Genomic DNA, 12644 nt, shown 5'->3' with positions numbered 1-12644 from the left:
CCTAATCATCCGTCAAGGACAATAACTCTCGGGGCACAAGTTACAGAGTCTCGTGACGTATGCTTTGCACTGTGGAACTCGAGTCAAGGAGGTGGAAATTGTACAATCATTGCAAAGAAAATGATAAAAGTATTGCTAGTGGAAAGTTCTCTTGCGACATGGAGAGAGAGAGAGAGAGAGAGAGAGAGAGAGAGAGAGAGAGAGAGAGAGAGAGAGAGAGAGAGAGAGAGAGAGAGACAGACAGACAGACAGACAGACAGACAGACAGAAAGACAGACAGACAGACAGACAGAGACAGAAGCATACAGAGAGAGAGAGAGAGAGAGAGAGAGAGAGAGAGAGAGAGAGAGAGAGAGAGAGAGAGAGAGAGAGAGAGAGAGAGAGAGAGAGAGAGAGAGAGAGAGAGAGAGAGAGAGAGAGAGAGAGAGAGTTGATTCAATCACTAGCACGTCCAAATGAGAAGTCAGCACGAACGAACGCTGCATCTTTAAACTCAACGTGACTCATTCGTTGCAAAAAAAAGCACAAGCAATGTTTTTACTGGGGTGGTGAAAAGCCTGATAGAAAAGCAGAACACAGGAAAAACAGCCTGCGCATATATTAGGCCTACCGTTTATTTGTTCAAAAAAAAAGTTAACTAACAGAGCCAAAACTAAAAACATGCATTGAGAATTAAACAAAAACCCACCACAATGTTAATATAACAAGAGAAGTTGGTCCGCAACTCGTTTGTGACCCTGACATACCCACTTTCCTTATAGTTTGGGTTAGTGGTAATAGATGTGCTTGTTATTACATGTTTATATATATGTGAACCTATGTATTTTATACATGTGGTGTTGACACTATATTTGCCCAATTGAGCCTAACTACCTGATGGCTAATCTACTGTGATACCTGTGATAACTGATGATGATTACTGTTATTGGTTTTTATGTGTTTGGTTGGTCTCTTCTTTGGTAGTGCAATAGCGTTAATTATGGATTGTTGTTATCATCATTTACATAAAAACTTATCTGTTAATCCAAACAATGATATAATTACTGTGATGTTCTTAACTACACTTTAACATGGAATGTATGTATGTATGTATGTTTGTATGTATGTATGTAGGTATGTATGTATGTATGTATGTAGGTATGTATGCATGTGTATTGGTGTGTCGGTGTGTCAGGTGTGCAAGAAAAAAAGGGTATTTTTATATCATGGGTTTTATGAATTTTCTTCTTTTATTCTTTTATAGTTATTAATTAATAACTATATGTGCTGATGACTAAATTAATTTCCTTTGTTGGATCAATAAAATGTTATGAGTTATGAGTTATGAGTGTTTTTGTCTTAAAAACCTATGTATATTTTTTGTGTTTTTGTCATAAAACTCTGGGCATTTTATGTGTTTTTGTCTTATCATTGAATAATTTTTAATAAATGTTTAAGTTAAAATCGTTTACAGGCAGGCTGTGTGTGTTTAAAGACAAATTTCCATTTAAATGTGACATGTTAATGAACAATAAACTGTTGTAATTGTTATTAAAAAAGAAAAAAGGCCGAAAACATAAAACAACCAGCATATTTATTGCCCTTTCTCCATTTGATAAAAACGAACATTGCCCAAACTAGGAAAATCCTGAGTTTTGCAAACTCTTGTGATATGTTCATGTTGAAAGGGACCTCACCACGAGGACCAACATTCCAGCTTAAGCCTAATCCTGTGTGCTTAGTGGTCGCTGTGACTGTCACATAATCCCCGTGAATATCACAACGAGTGTGGGGGTAGGGGGGTTGGGTGGTAGGAACAGGTAGCTCATTGGTTGACGGTTATTGTGAGATCTGAACCCATATCAAGGCGATCATGTGACAACAACTCGGTCACAGTGTTTGTCAAATCCTGGTATTGTATTATGCAAATGATCCAGTGTACAGAGCTGTAGCAATGTAATTATGCACGTGAGATAAAACGTTGCGCTTACTATAACGTGTTTGCGTTTTTACCTTCCTCTGTTTCTTTTTTTTTCTTCTCTTTTTTTGGTGTCTTCTTTTTAAAGAAACAATCTGCAGTCTTTAAGATGAACCTGCGCCGTAAATTGTACACTCACAGGCCCCCATCGGAGTGGTCGCCCTTTGCTCTGCACGTCCCCATCACACAAACTGTTTTGATTTCTGTAAGTTCATTTAGCTTGATAATTATTTGTTTCAAACTGTGCAGTTTGTAGCCACGTTAGGGTTATTATAGAGTGTCTCCTTTCCACAAGTTTCAAACAGTCACAGTTACAGGAGTTGTGCTTACACTCTCGCCATCTTTTTGTCTCCGGCACACACAAACACGCACGCACGCACACACACGCGCGCGATCTGACAGGCGAATCACATCATGACAACACTAAATCTCCCCGTATTAACCCTGGGTGGCCTCACTAAACAACATAACCCTGGGTGGCCTCACTAAACAACATAACCCTGGGTGGCCTCACTAAACAACATAACCCTGGGTGGCCTCACTAAACAACATAACCCTGGGTGGCCTCACTAAACAACATAACCCTGGGTGGCCTCACTAAACAACATAACCCTGGGTGGCCTCACTAAACAACATAACCCTGGGTGGCCTCACTAAACAACATAACCCTGGGTGGCCTCACTAAACAACATAACCCTGGGTGGCCTTACTAAACAACATAACCCTGGGTGGCCTCACCAAACAACATAACCCTGGGTGGCCTCACTAAACAACATAACCCTGGGTGGCCTCACTAAACAACATAACCCTGGGTGGCCTCACTAAACAACATAACCCTGGGTGGCCTCACTAAACAACATAACCCTGGGTGGCCTCACTAAACAACATAACCCTGGGTGGCCTCACTAAACAACATAACCCTGGGTGGCCTCACTAAACAACATAACCCTGGGTGGCCTCACTAAACAACTTAACCCTGGGTGGCCTCACTAAACAATACGCAGGAACAGCATAATTATGTCTTCGCTTTAACACCAGGCAGGTACAGAAGACGCTAGAATCTCAGCTCGTCAGTAAGTATATCTGGTCACGTGACCTTGCGGACCAGTGTATAGCTGGTCGTGTGGCTTACTTATTAGCATGTTGCGAGGTGGGAGACAGGCAGGGGAGCTTTAAAGACGCCGAAGTTCTTCCCCTGCCTTTTACAAAATAATTCTCCAAAACAACAACACCACTGTGCACAGAGAACAACCAGGCTGTTCATTTCTGGTATGTGACCAAGCGGAGGTTTAGCCTTATTCCGTGTCAAAGCTTGACACAATCCGAGACAGCGCGATGTCAATTGTTTTCACGAGGCGGAGTAGTGGGCCTTTAACGGTATGCAGTGAGGCGCTGTTGGGAGAAGGGCAGGTAACGCCACGACACGACACGGAGGCTCGGCAAAGAGCTGTCGGTGAAGACAGGTGGACAGGAAACATTAAAGGGGACTTTATGGGGTGTCACCTGGGTGTCTGCGTCACGTTCTGTCTGCATTGATCACCTCCCCCTCCGTAGTCTTTAGCTTTATATAATGTTTTGAATGTTTTATAGGATAGGGCTGCAGGTTTTCTAGCTCCCTCTCCGAAACATGTTTTCTTGCAATGTTCTGCAACATAATTTTACGAGTGATTCACTTATTTTCATTTAACCTTGAAACAAAAATGCATAATGCATAAAACGTCTTACACTAAACAATACTAGTTTTCGACATATTATAGTCTATGGACCATTTCGAAGCTGGGTTGGGAGAGGGAACTCTCTGTTTCAGCGTACCGCGTGTGAAGACGTATGAAGATTTTCTAAATGGTCGCTAGGCTACATATATGTTTTTGTTATATACAACGACATCGCGATATTTCTGTTGTTGTTGCTTGTTTGTTTATGTTGGTCGTTTGTGTGTTTGTTTGGCCCCTCTCGTGCCACCAACACGCCCAAACTGAGGACATAGACATCTTCTTGCTTTACTACACAAAAAGGTAAAGCGACACATTTGTCATGAAGAGAGCGAGCACAAGGCAAGGAACGCGTACAGAACTGACGGACATATGACAAGAGTATAGAAAGTTAAACATACATTACATTGCTACACTGCTGGCATTGGCCGCGTGATCATACAAATAGAAATAGAAAAGCCCACGCTTCAAACAACAAGTTTCCGTAAGAAAAGACACCCACAACAGTGTATGTGTGTCCTTCCCCGAAGGCGGTGTATGGCTGCCTGAACCCTGAATGGCGGGATTAACACGTCCATACACGTACAAGATCGTGGGAGTTGCAACCCATGACCAAAGAAGAGGAAGAAGACCCACAATCGAAGACAGCAAGAACTATCCATGAACACAATTGGCGGATATTTCTTGCCTGCTCGTGGACATTTTTGAGCAATTATGAGCCTAATCAGCAAACAGCATCACATCTCATCGCACACAATCAATAGCGACCAGGCATCTCTTGCAGACAACAGGGGGGGTGGGGGGGGGGGGGGGAGTAATCACATCAGATGGAGTTACCTCGGCTCATGCAGCAAATCACGGCGCTTCTCACGCCCAGCAGAAGGCCAGGCGGCTAATGAAATCAGCCACTGAACGTAGCACACGGCATAGACGTCACAACCCATTATGTTCACACATGCCCGTGGTCTGCCAGTGAGCACAACATGCGTCACAGACACTGCGACAAAGACATCGCGACAAAGACACTGCGAGAAAGACACAGCGACAAAGACACTGCGACAAAGACACTGCGACCAAGACATCGCAACAAAAATACCGCGACCATAATACTGCTACAACGATACTGCGACAAGCGGTCCATCCACAAAAATGTAGCTCAAATATTTCCGAAATGTCCAATACAATTTTGGCAAATTGCGTAAGTTTCAGTTATCCCTGAACATCGCCTTTCCCAAACTTTGGGAGAAGGTTCGGTAGCTCTGTTGAAATGACAGCAAAGTGATCAGTCAGTCGTACAGAATGTGGGCGTTTCGCTAACTGCGGCCGCAAAACTACACATCTGATTCATATATATCAATAATCTGTTATGAAACATACGACAAAGATGCAGAAGCAAGCATTCTGTCCATATAGCCCAAGATCACCATCATTGTATAGCTTTGTGACCGATAACTGAACACAACAAACGATAAAGATGCTGAGGCAAGCATTCTGTCTATACAGCCCAAACATCATCATCATCATCATCATCATCATCATCATCATCATCATCATCATCATCATCATTGAACAGCTCTGTGATCGATCTAGCATTACAATGAACGGCTGGACACAACATACGGCAAAAACGTTGTGACAAGAGCTCCATCCTTATAGCTCACTGGTCAGCCAGTGCAGCGGCTACAGACCACGATGGCACATACGACAAGAAAAATGTTCATTCAAAATGAACAGCGTCGATGCAATGTCCACCAAAGATTTATTTTGGGAAGTGTTAAAGGTTAGGGTCAAAAGTTAATGAATTGCATGTTGTGCTGGATATATAAATTGTTTATTTCAGTCAATGCTTGATTCATAAGTACATTTTTCAGCATGGTGCATCTACAGGAGGGTGCTCCAACAATGATGCATAGTGCCAACATTTAGCGCAAACTTTTCACAACAGTGCATTATTACCACAAAGCGCATACAGCGATTATATAGTAGCAAGTTGCACTAAACATTTGAACAAAATGCATTTTGTTCAAATGTTAACAGCACAGCACCAAGTTTTGCATAAGTGCACAACAGCACTGACCATTTCACAAAAGTGCATTACAGCTGTGACAATTTTACAAAAGTGCATTGACCATTTCAGGCAGATGGCTAACATGCAGATTTCGCTTTTGTCTGTCTTTCTTTGAAAAGTAGGCATGTTCAAGATCGATGAAGTCATGAGCAATTGGGTTAGATGACAGAAAAGATTCAAAAACGTCAGATTCAGTTAGATGACAGAAAAGATTCAAAAACGTCAGATTCAGTGTTTTGGGCACTGTTGAACAGGAACATTCTCTCCTGTTCAACAAATGTGGGTTCAATTCAAAAGCAACATTGTCACAGATAGGCTAGTGTTACATTTCTGTAAAGTTTCAAAAACATCTTCCATGTTTTGGTTACTGTTGAACAGAGGCATATTTTCCTGTTCAAAAAAGTCTGACACAAATTGTCGTAGTTGTGGGTTAAGGTTCGATCTATACTGTCCTTCAAACGAGTCGTAGAACCGTCATTGTCACAGATAGTGTTACATTTCTGTTTTACATTCAAACGAGTCGTAGAAGTAGTAGTACATTTGCGTTTGGTTGTTTTTTCTTTTAGATTCCTGTCACTCATACTAGCAGTATTGATTGAGGTACATAAATCTGTTGATGTACAGGGATGACTTGTTTGTAATGAATCCTTGTTTCCTCCACATTGAGTTTGCATTGCAGTTGGACAGAAATGAACAGGTGTTAATTGATAAACACATTGATAATGGCTTTTGAGAAAATCAATCAATTCTGCAAAGGAATTAACTTGATGACATCAAAACTGCAGCGCCATTTGAAGAATGGTTACCATTTCTGTTTCTTTGATGGGAATCAAACAAATAAAAACATTGACTATCCAAGTTACCATGAATGGCAATAGTTGACTCCTGAAAAGTAGCAAGGATATAATTTGAGACGATAAACGCCTGATGCAATCCCTCCTCAAGGTCAGTCAACTCAAAACCTTCATCATTCGCAACATCAGTAGGCAACACAGCGGGATTCGTATGTCCAGAAATCATGTCGAAAAAATATTACATTTCAAAAGCATGTCCAACCACAGTTGTTGGCAAGTGTTCGTGTCCGAAGTAGCCTTCAGTGTGTGTATATGTATTCATGTGACAGAGAACGTGACCTCATTGTTCAATCCTCTCTCTCTCTTCTTTCTCATTCGAACGCACACACGCAAGAACGTAGCCTACGCACGCATGCACGCGCACGCACACACACACACACACACACACACACACACACACACACACCCCGCTGACGCACACGGCAAACCACGCACACACACACTGACTGTCGGCAAGCATCTCTTTTTGTTTTCTTTACCTTTGTTTATTGTGTTTTCGATATTTGTGTTTATTTTTTGCTTGACTTATCTGTTTTATTTTAATGTTTGCTATCCACATCGTGTGATAAATGTTTCTTCTCAGTCTCCGAGTCAGTTTAGTTTCTGCACGCCGCTTTGGTACTCCTTGTTTTTCTTTCTGGTGTTTTGTGCGCGACTGATTTGCGGATTTATTTTTATTCCTTTCATATGCAGTTGAAGTGTTGTGGGTGTTATTGTCTGTATATGCTATGTTGCGTCTGTGTATGCCTACAAGAATTTTGGGTGTAATGTGCCTGTGGTCTGCTCGCAGTCGAGCACAGAAAACATGGCGGCGCCCTGCAGGCAAATTCGTGGAAAGTCTTCCCGACCGCAGATACCAGCGTCGTCCGCGACGCTGGAACAAAGATGCCGAGGCAAGCATTCTGTCCACAGAGCCCAAACATTATCACGACAGTATAGCTCTGTGACTGATCTAGCAGTACAGTGAACGACTAATGGAATCACATCAGTGATCAGCAACTGGACACAACATACGGCAACAACGTTGTGACAAGAGCTCTATCCACTGGTCAGCCAGTGCAGCGGCCACAGACCACGATGGTAAAGAGGCTGAAAGAATCAGCCGCAATCAAGAATTACCATTACTGGCCATTAGGGTCACTTCATAGGGCGGAGATGGAAGGGGGGGGGGGGGAAAGAAGAGGGAGGGACATTCCGCACATTACAATTAGTCCCGTGTTTGCAGCGAGACAAGAAATCAGCAACTACCGCGCCAGACAAAGACGACACCGTAGAGAAAAATGAGTTCGCACCCGCAGAATGTGGTCGGCCATTAGGACACGATAGGATCCCTGTTACCGAGCGCTCCCCTGATACAATTAACGCCCGTCCAACCAGCTGCAAATCGCTGTCCATCTTGAAACAACGGGCACAAGGGCCGCGGAGTAACTAGGGGGTTAAGAGTCCCCGAAGACCTGGGCGACGATCGACACGAATCGTCACTCATTGCAACTCATTCTTCTTCTGCAAATGAAGACAGAACACACGTACGCGCCTGGAAGGAAAACCAATACACCCCTTCGGAGTTTCGAGTGCGCATGCGCGGCTAGTCACATTTTTGGCGGCAGGGGGCGCTCCGTTGTACCAAACACACTCGAGATCCATTCCGCTCAAAATCATGAAACAATCGTGGGACAAAAACCACAGAAATATCAAAGAGATAAGAGCTTACGAGGGAAAACTTGAACGCAATCGGCAATGTACCTCTTCTGAAGACCTCGTGTTTGGTACAATTTGCAATCCCAGCATGCAATGCGCGGACTCTCGCCTGAGACTCCGAAAGGGTGTATTAACAGGATGCGGGTAGTTGGTACAAAGGAAACAGAGAAAGAAGAACATTTCTGTTGACGTCAAAACGAAGGAAGAAAGACAGACATATCTCAAAGTACGTAAAGACCTTTTCTTTAAAATCCGGTCCTCGGGGAACGAACAAGAGGAACCTGACCACCCGCCTTGTTTTTCGGCAAGAATAAAATCGTAACCTCATTGATCAAGGTCACGCATGTGACGTCAGCTTAACTTGTGGCGTCGGTGTCAGGCCAATGTCACGTACGCCCTGAATGTACCTTATGACCACAACTGTAGTGTTACGAAAATGTCCAAATAATATAATCAGAACTAGGCAAGGATGGGGGCGGGGGGGGGGGGGTCAGGGAATGGCAGGACAGAACAAGAATGTTTGCTGCATCTGACCTGATTTTCGTATACCGTCTTCACTAACTTATACATAACTATGTATTTCCATAAGCTTACCATCCCGAAGAAGGCAGTAACGTGCCGAAATGTTGATTATAGATAGAAACGTACCTAACCTGGTTACTGGTGTGTTTTCTTTTAATGTCAATATAGTTATTATTAGTTCTCCTTCCTCTTTTGTTTGCCGCGAGGATCAGCTTTTCAAAAATTGGCCTCTGATACCATTTTTCATCATAATTATATTGTATACTTTAATGACAAACGGAAGAAATATCTCAACAATAACACTGCATAATTATCTTCCCCTTCTTGTTCGTCACGGATGGACATCCCAATGTCTGCAGTCCAGGTGGCAGTGCGCTGCAGGTCCTCCAGACTGACTGCAGTTTTTGGATCACTGGGGTGGGACGGTCACGGAATATGATGCACAACTTACTAACCCCTAATGAACGGAACATGAAGTTTTACATCTGTCAAGTGAACGATGATAGACTTGGTTGAGCCAGAAACGAAGAGGGGGTCTTGCTCGCGCTGTGTCAGATTGCGGGGCCGTGAGTGTTGTAAGCCTTGGCTCCTGGTGCTGCCGTCTGTTGGGCTCGTCGCCCTCGCCATGACGATTGCACCGTTCAGACCTTCTGTTCTTCTCGCTCTGTGATGATAAATGTGGCCCCCTCCGTGCAAAAGCAATCACACAGATGGTAACATCGTACGGGGGAACCCTACAGAGGTGCGTGCGTGCACGGACACATATATATTATAGGCATGAAAACAGATATACGCCTTACTTCTCTCTCTCTGACGTTTGCTCTGTCTCTGTCTTTCTCTCTCTCTATAACTCTATCTGTCTCTGTCTCTCTCTCCCTCTCTCTCTCTGTCTCTATCTCTGTCTCTCTCTTTGTCTCTCTCTCTCTCTCTCTCTTTCTCTCTCACCCTCTCTCTGACATGCACGAACACACACATACACACACACACACACACACACACACACACAGGTCCAAGCATAAAATCCTCCCCCCCCCCAACCCCGCTGTGATGACTGCCATTCTTCACCCTATCGCCGTATCAGCCATTCTGTTTCCAATTTGCCGGACAAACGTCACGACGGTCAGGGTATTTAGCGGCAAGGTCATCAGTCAACTGACCGCCGTTATCTCGTGCAGTGTTGGCCGCCGCGGCCATCTGGACACAGAGAGGACTTTATGCACAGTGGACAGGGCCGGACTACCGGGGGGTTATGGGGGTTGCGCAACCCCCCCCCCCCCCCTAGCCTAAACATGTACCTTACTTATTTAATTTTGTTTTTATTATTGCTTATTTTATGCCGTTTCATGCAAGGAGCGACCATTTTCCTAACTCAGAATATGACCTACCTGTCAGCTTCAGGGGGCTTCGCCCCCTGACCCCCACAACGAGGGGGGGGGGGGGGGGGGTTCTAGGGTTTCCGGACCCCCCCCAGCCAAAAAATAAAAATATTGAATGAGGTATGCATTTCTTTATTTTACATTGAGTTTCAATTTTTGGGGTATTAATCAGTGACAAAATCTGCTGCCTGAAACTGGTAATGATCATCCTCAGAATGCACCAGATTGCACCATTTTGCATCCTTTTTTTCAACATTTTCCGGGGGGGCATGCCCCCGGACCCCCCTAGCAAGCTAGGCGCTTCGCGCCGTCGGCTCGGCGCTTCGCGCCTTCACACCCATATCTTCACAATATACTTTTGAAAAAAACCAGTCATAAAATGAACTGATCCGCCCCTGCCGCCAGGGGGGACATCCCCCTGGGCCACCACTGGCAACCCTTCCCCCCTCCTCTTCGCCTAGTCCGGCCCTGGTGGACACACGGCTGTCTGCCTTCATACCGTACGCCACTCATCATCGCTAACCACACACAGGGCTCTCAGTACGGCGCTGTGCCAGACTGCTACCTTCGTTAGTAATGTAGCTACTTAATGTGCTGATAGAACAGTTTTTAGGCCGTAGACCACCAGGGATGTTGTTGAGATTCATTTTCTTCAGCAAATATTCCCGAAGAGACATACACGTTTCGGCAACGCTCCGAATGTTAAGGATGTCCTCGGGTCCTAGGCAACCATTTTTCCCATCGCGTTTTGCCCACTACTGACGTGAGACCATCGAAGTCATAACACACCAACAGAAAAACAAATCATAACGCACCTACAGACAAAACAAATGTTTCCTCTTCTTCAGTAATTGCGCGGAATTTCCAAGTCAAGTTACCTTTAAAGTAAAGATTTGTTTTAGAACAATTGCCATCGTCCTGTGGACCCAAAACCCACATCAAATAAAATAATGCATGTATCTCATAAGCGAATAAAGGGCTGGGTACCGGCGTGTTGCTTTTACCCAGCCACAGTCGCGCCAGTGAGCATAGGATGCAAAGGAACAGCAGTCATGGCGTGTTGCTTTTACCCAGCCACAGTCGCGCCAGTGAGCATAGGATGCAAAGGAACAGCAGTCATGGCGTGTTGCTTTTACCTACTTCCCAGCCACAGTCGCGCCAGTTAGCATAGGATGCAAAGGAACAGCAGTCACGGCGTGTTGCTTTTACCTACTTCCCAGCCACAGTCGCGCCAGTTAGCATAGGATGCAAACAAGCAGCAGTCATATACATGCCACCCTGTATGTCCTTAATAAAATCTTGTTTAAACAAAGCAGCAGTCATGGCGTGTTGCTTTTACCCAGCCACAGTCGCGCCAGTTAGCGTAGGATGAAGGACAAAGCAGTCATGGCGTGTTGCTTTTACCCAGCCACAGTCGCGCCAGTGAGCATAGGATGCAAAGAAACAGCAGTCATTTCACATTACCCTGTGTCGGTTGTCTTCCACACCGTTACGTAGGCCATGGCTAAACGAAAGTAACGGGAGGAATTAATTCACATTACCTGCTTCATGCGCCGGGTTAACCCAGGACTTGCTGCTAAAGCAAACCAACAAATGTGAAGATTAGAGAAACGCGTAAATCAGCGTGTTAAGGAAAACTTTTACATGCCAGGTAAACCCAGTATACTTGGTGCTCAGTAAAGCAAAACAGCAAATGTTAAGATTAGAGAAATGATAAACCGGCGTGTTACGGTTTTCATCATGTACTTGCTGCTAAAAGAAAACAACAAATGTGAAGATTAGAGAAATGCACAAGTCTGCGTGTTACAGTTTACATGGCAGGTTAATCCTGTACTTGCTGCTGTAGGGAAACTATAAATGTGAAAATTAGAGAAATGCATAAATCAGCTTGTTAAAGGTTTTAATCCTGTACTTTCTGATATATAAAAAAACCAGCAAATGTAAAGATTAGAGAAATTCAGAAATCCGCGTGTTAAGTTTGGTTTACTGGGCAGAGAGTGTGGGCGATTCAGTCACGTGACGGGGCGTTTGCAAGGTAACTCCGCTTCCATTTGCCGTTTCCACAAACTTCTGTCTTAAGTCAGAGTTAACGAACCTGTTTAATGCTCTCTGCAGACCTGTTTTAGCAGGCCCATATAAATGTGAAGCAGATCTTGGTGTGGATTACCATACAGACACACTTCATTGTTTCCTTCTCACTAACGAAAAAAGTCTTCAATTCGCATGTGTGTGCTACTAACTCAGGAAACCTGGTCAACTAACTAACTAACTAACTAACTAACTAACTAACTAACTAACTAACTGACTGACCGTGACTGACTGACTGACTGACTGACTAACTAACTATCTAACTATCTAACTATCTAACTAACTAAGTAACTAACTTACTAACTAACTAACTAAAGAAATACAGAAATACAGAAATATATCAATAACATTAAGAAAAAAACCGATTTT

This window comes from Littorina saxatilis, linkage group LG4 (genome assembly GCF_037325665.1).
Source record: "Littorina saxatilis isolate snail1 linkage group LG4, US_GU_Lsax_2.0, whole genome shotgun sequence".
Classification (NCBI taxonomy): Eukaryota; Metazoa; Mollusca; class Gastropoda; order Littorinimorpha; family Littorinidae; genus Littorina; species Littorina saxatilis.
This window is presented reverse-complemented; position numbering follows the sequence as displayed.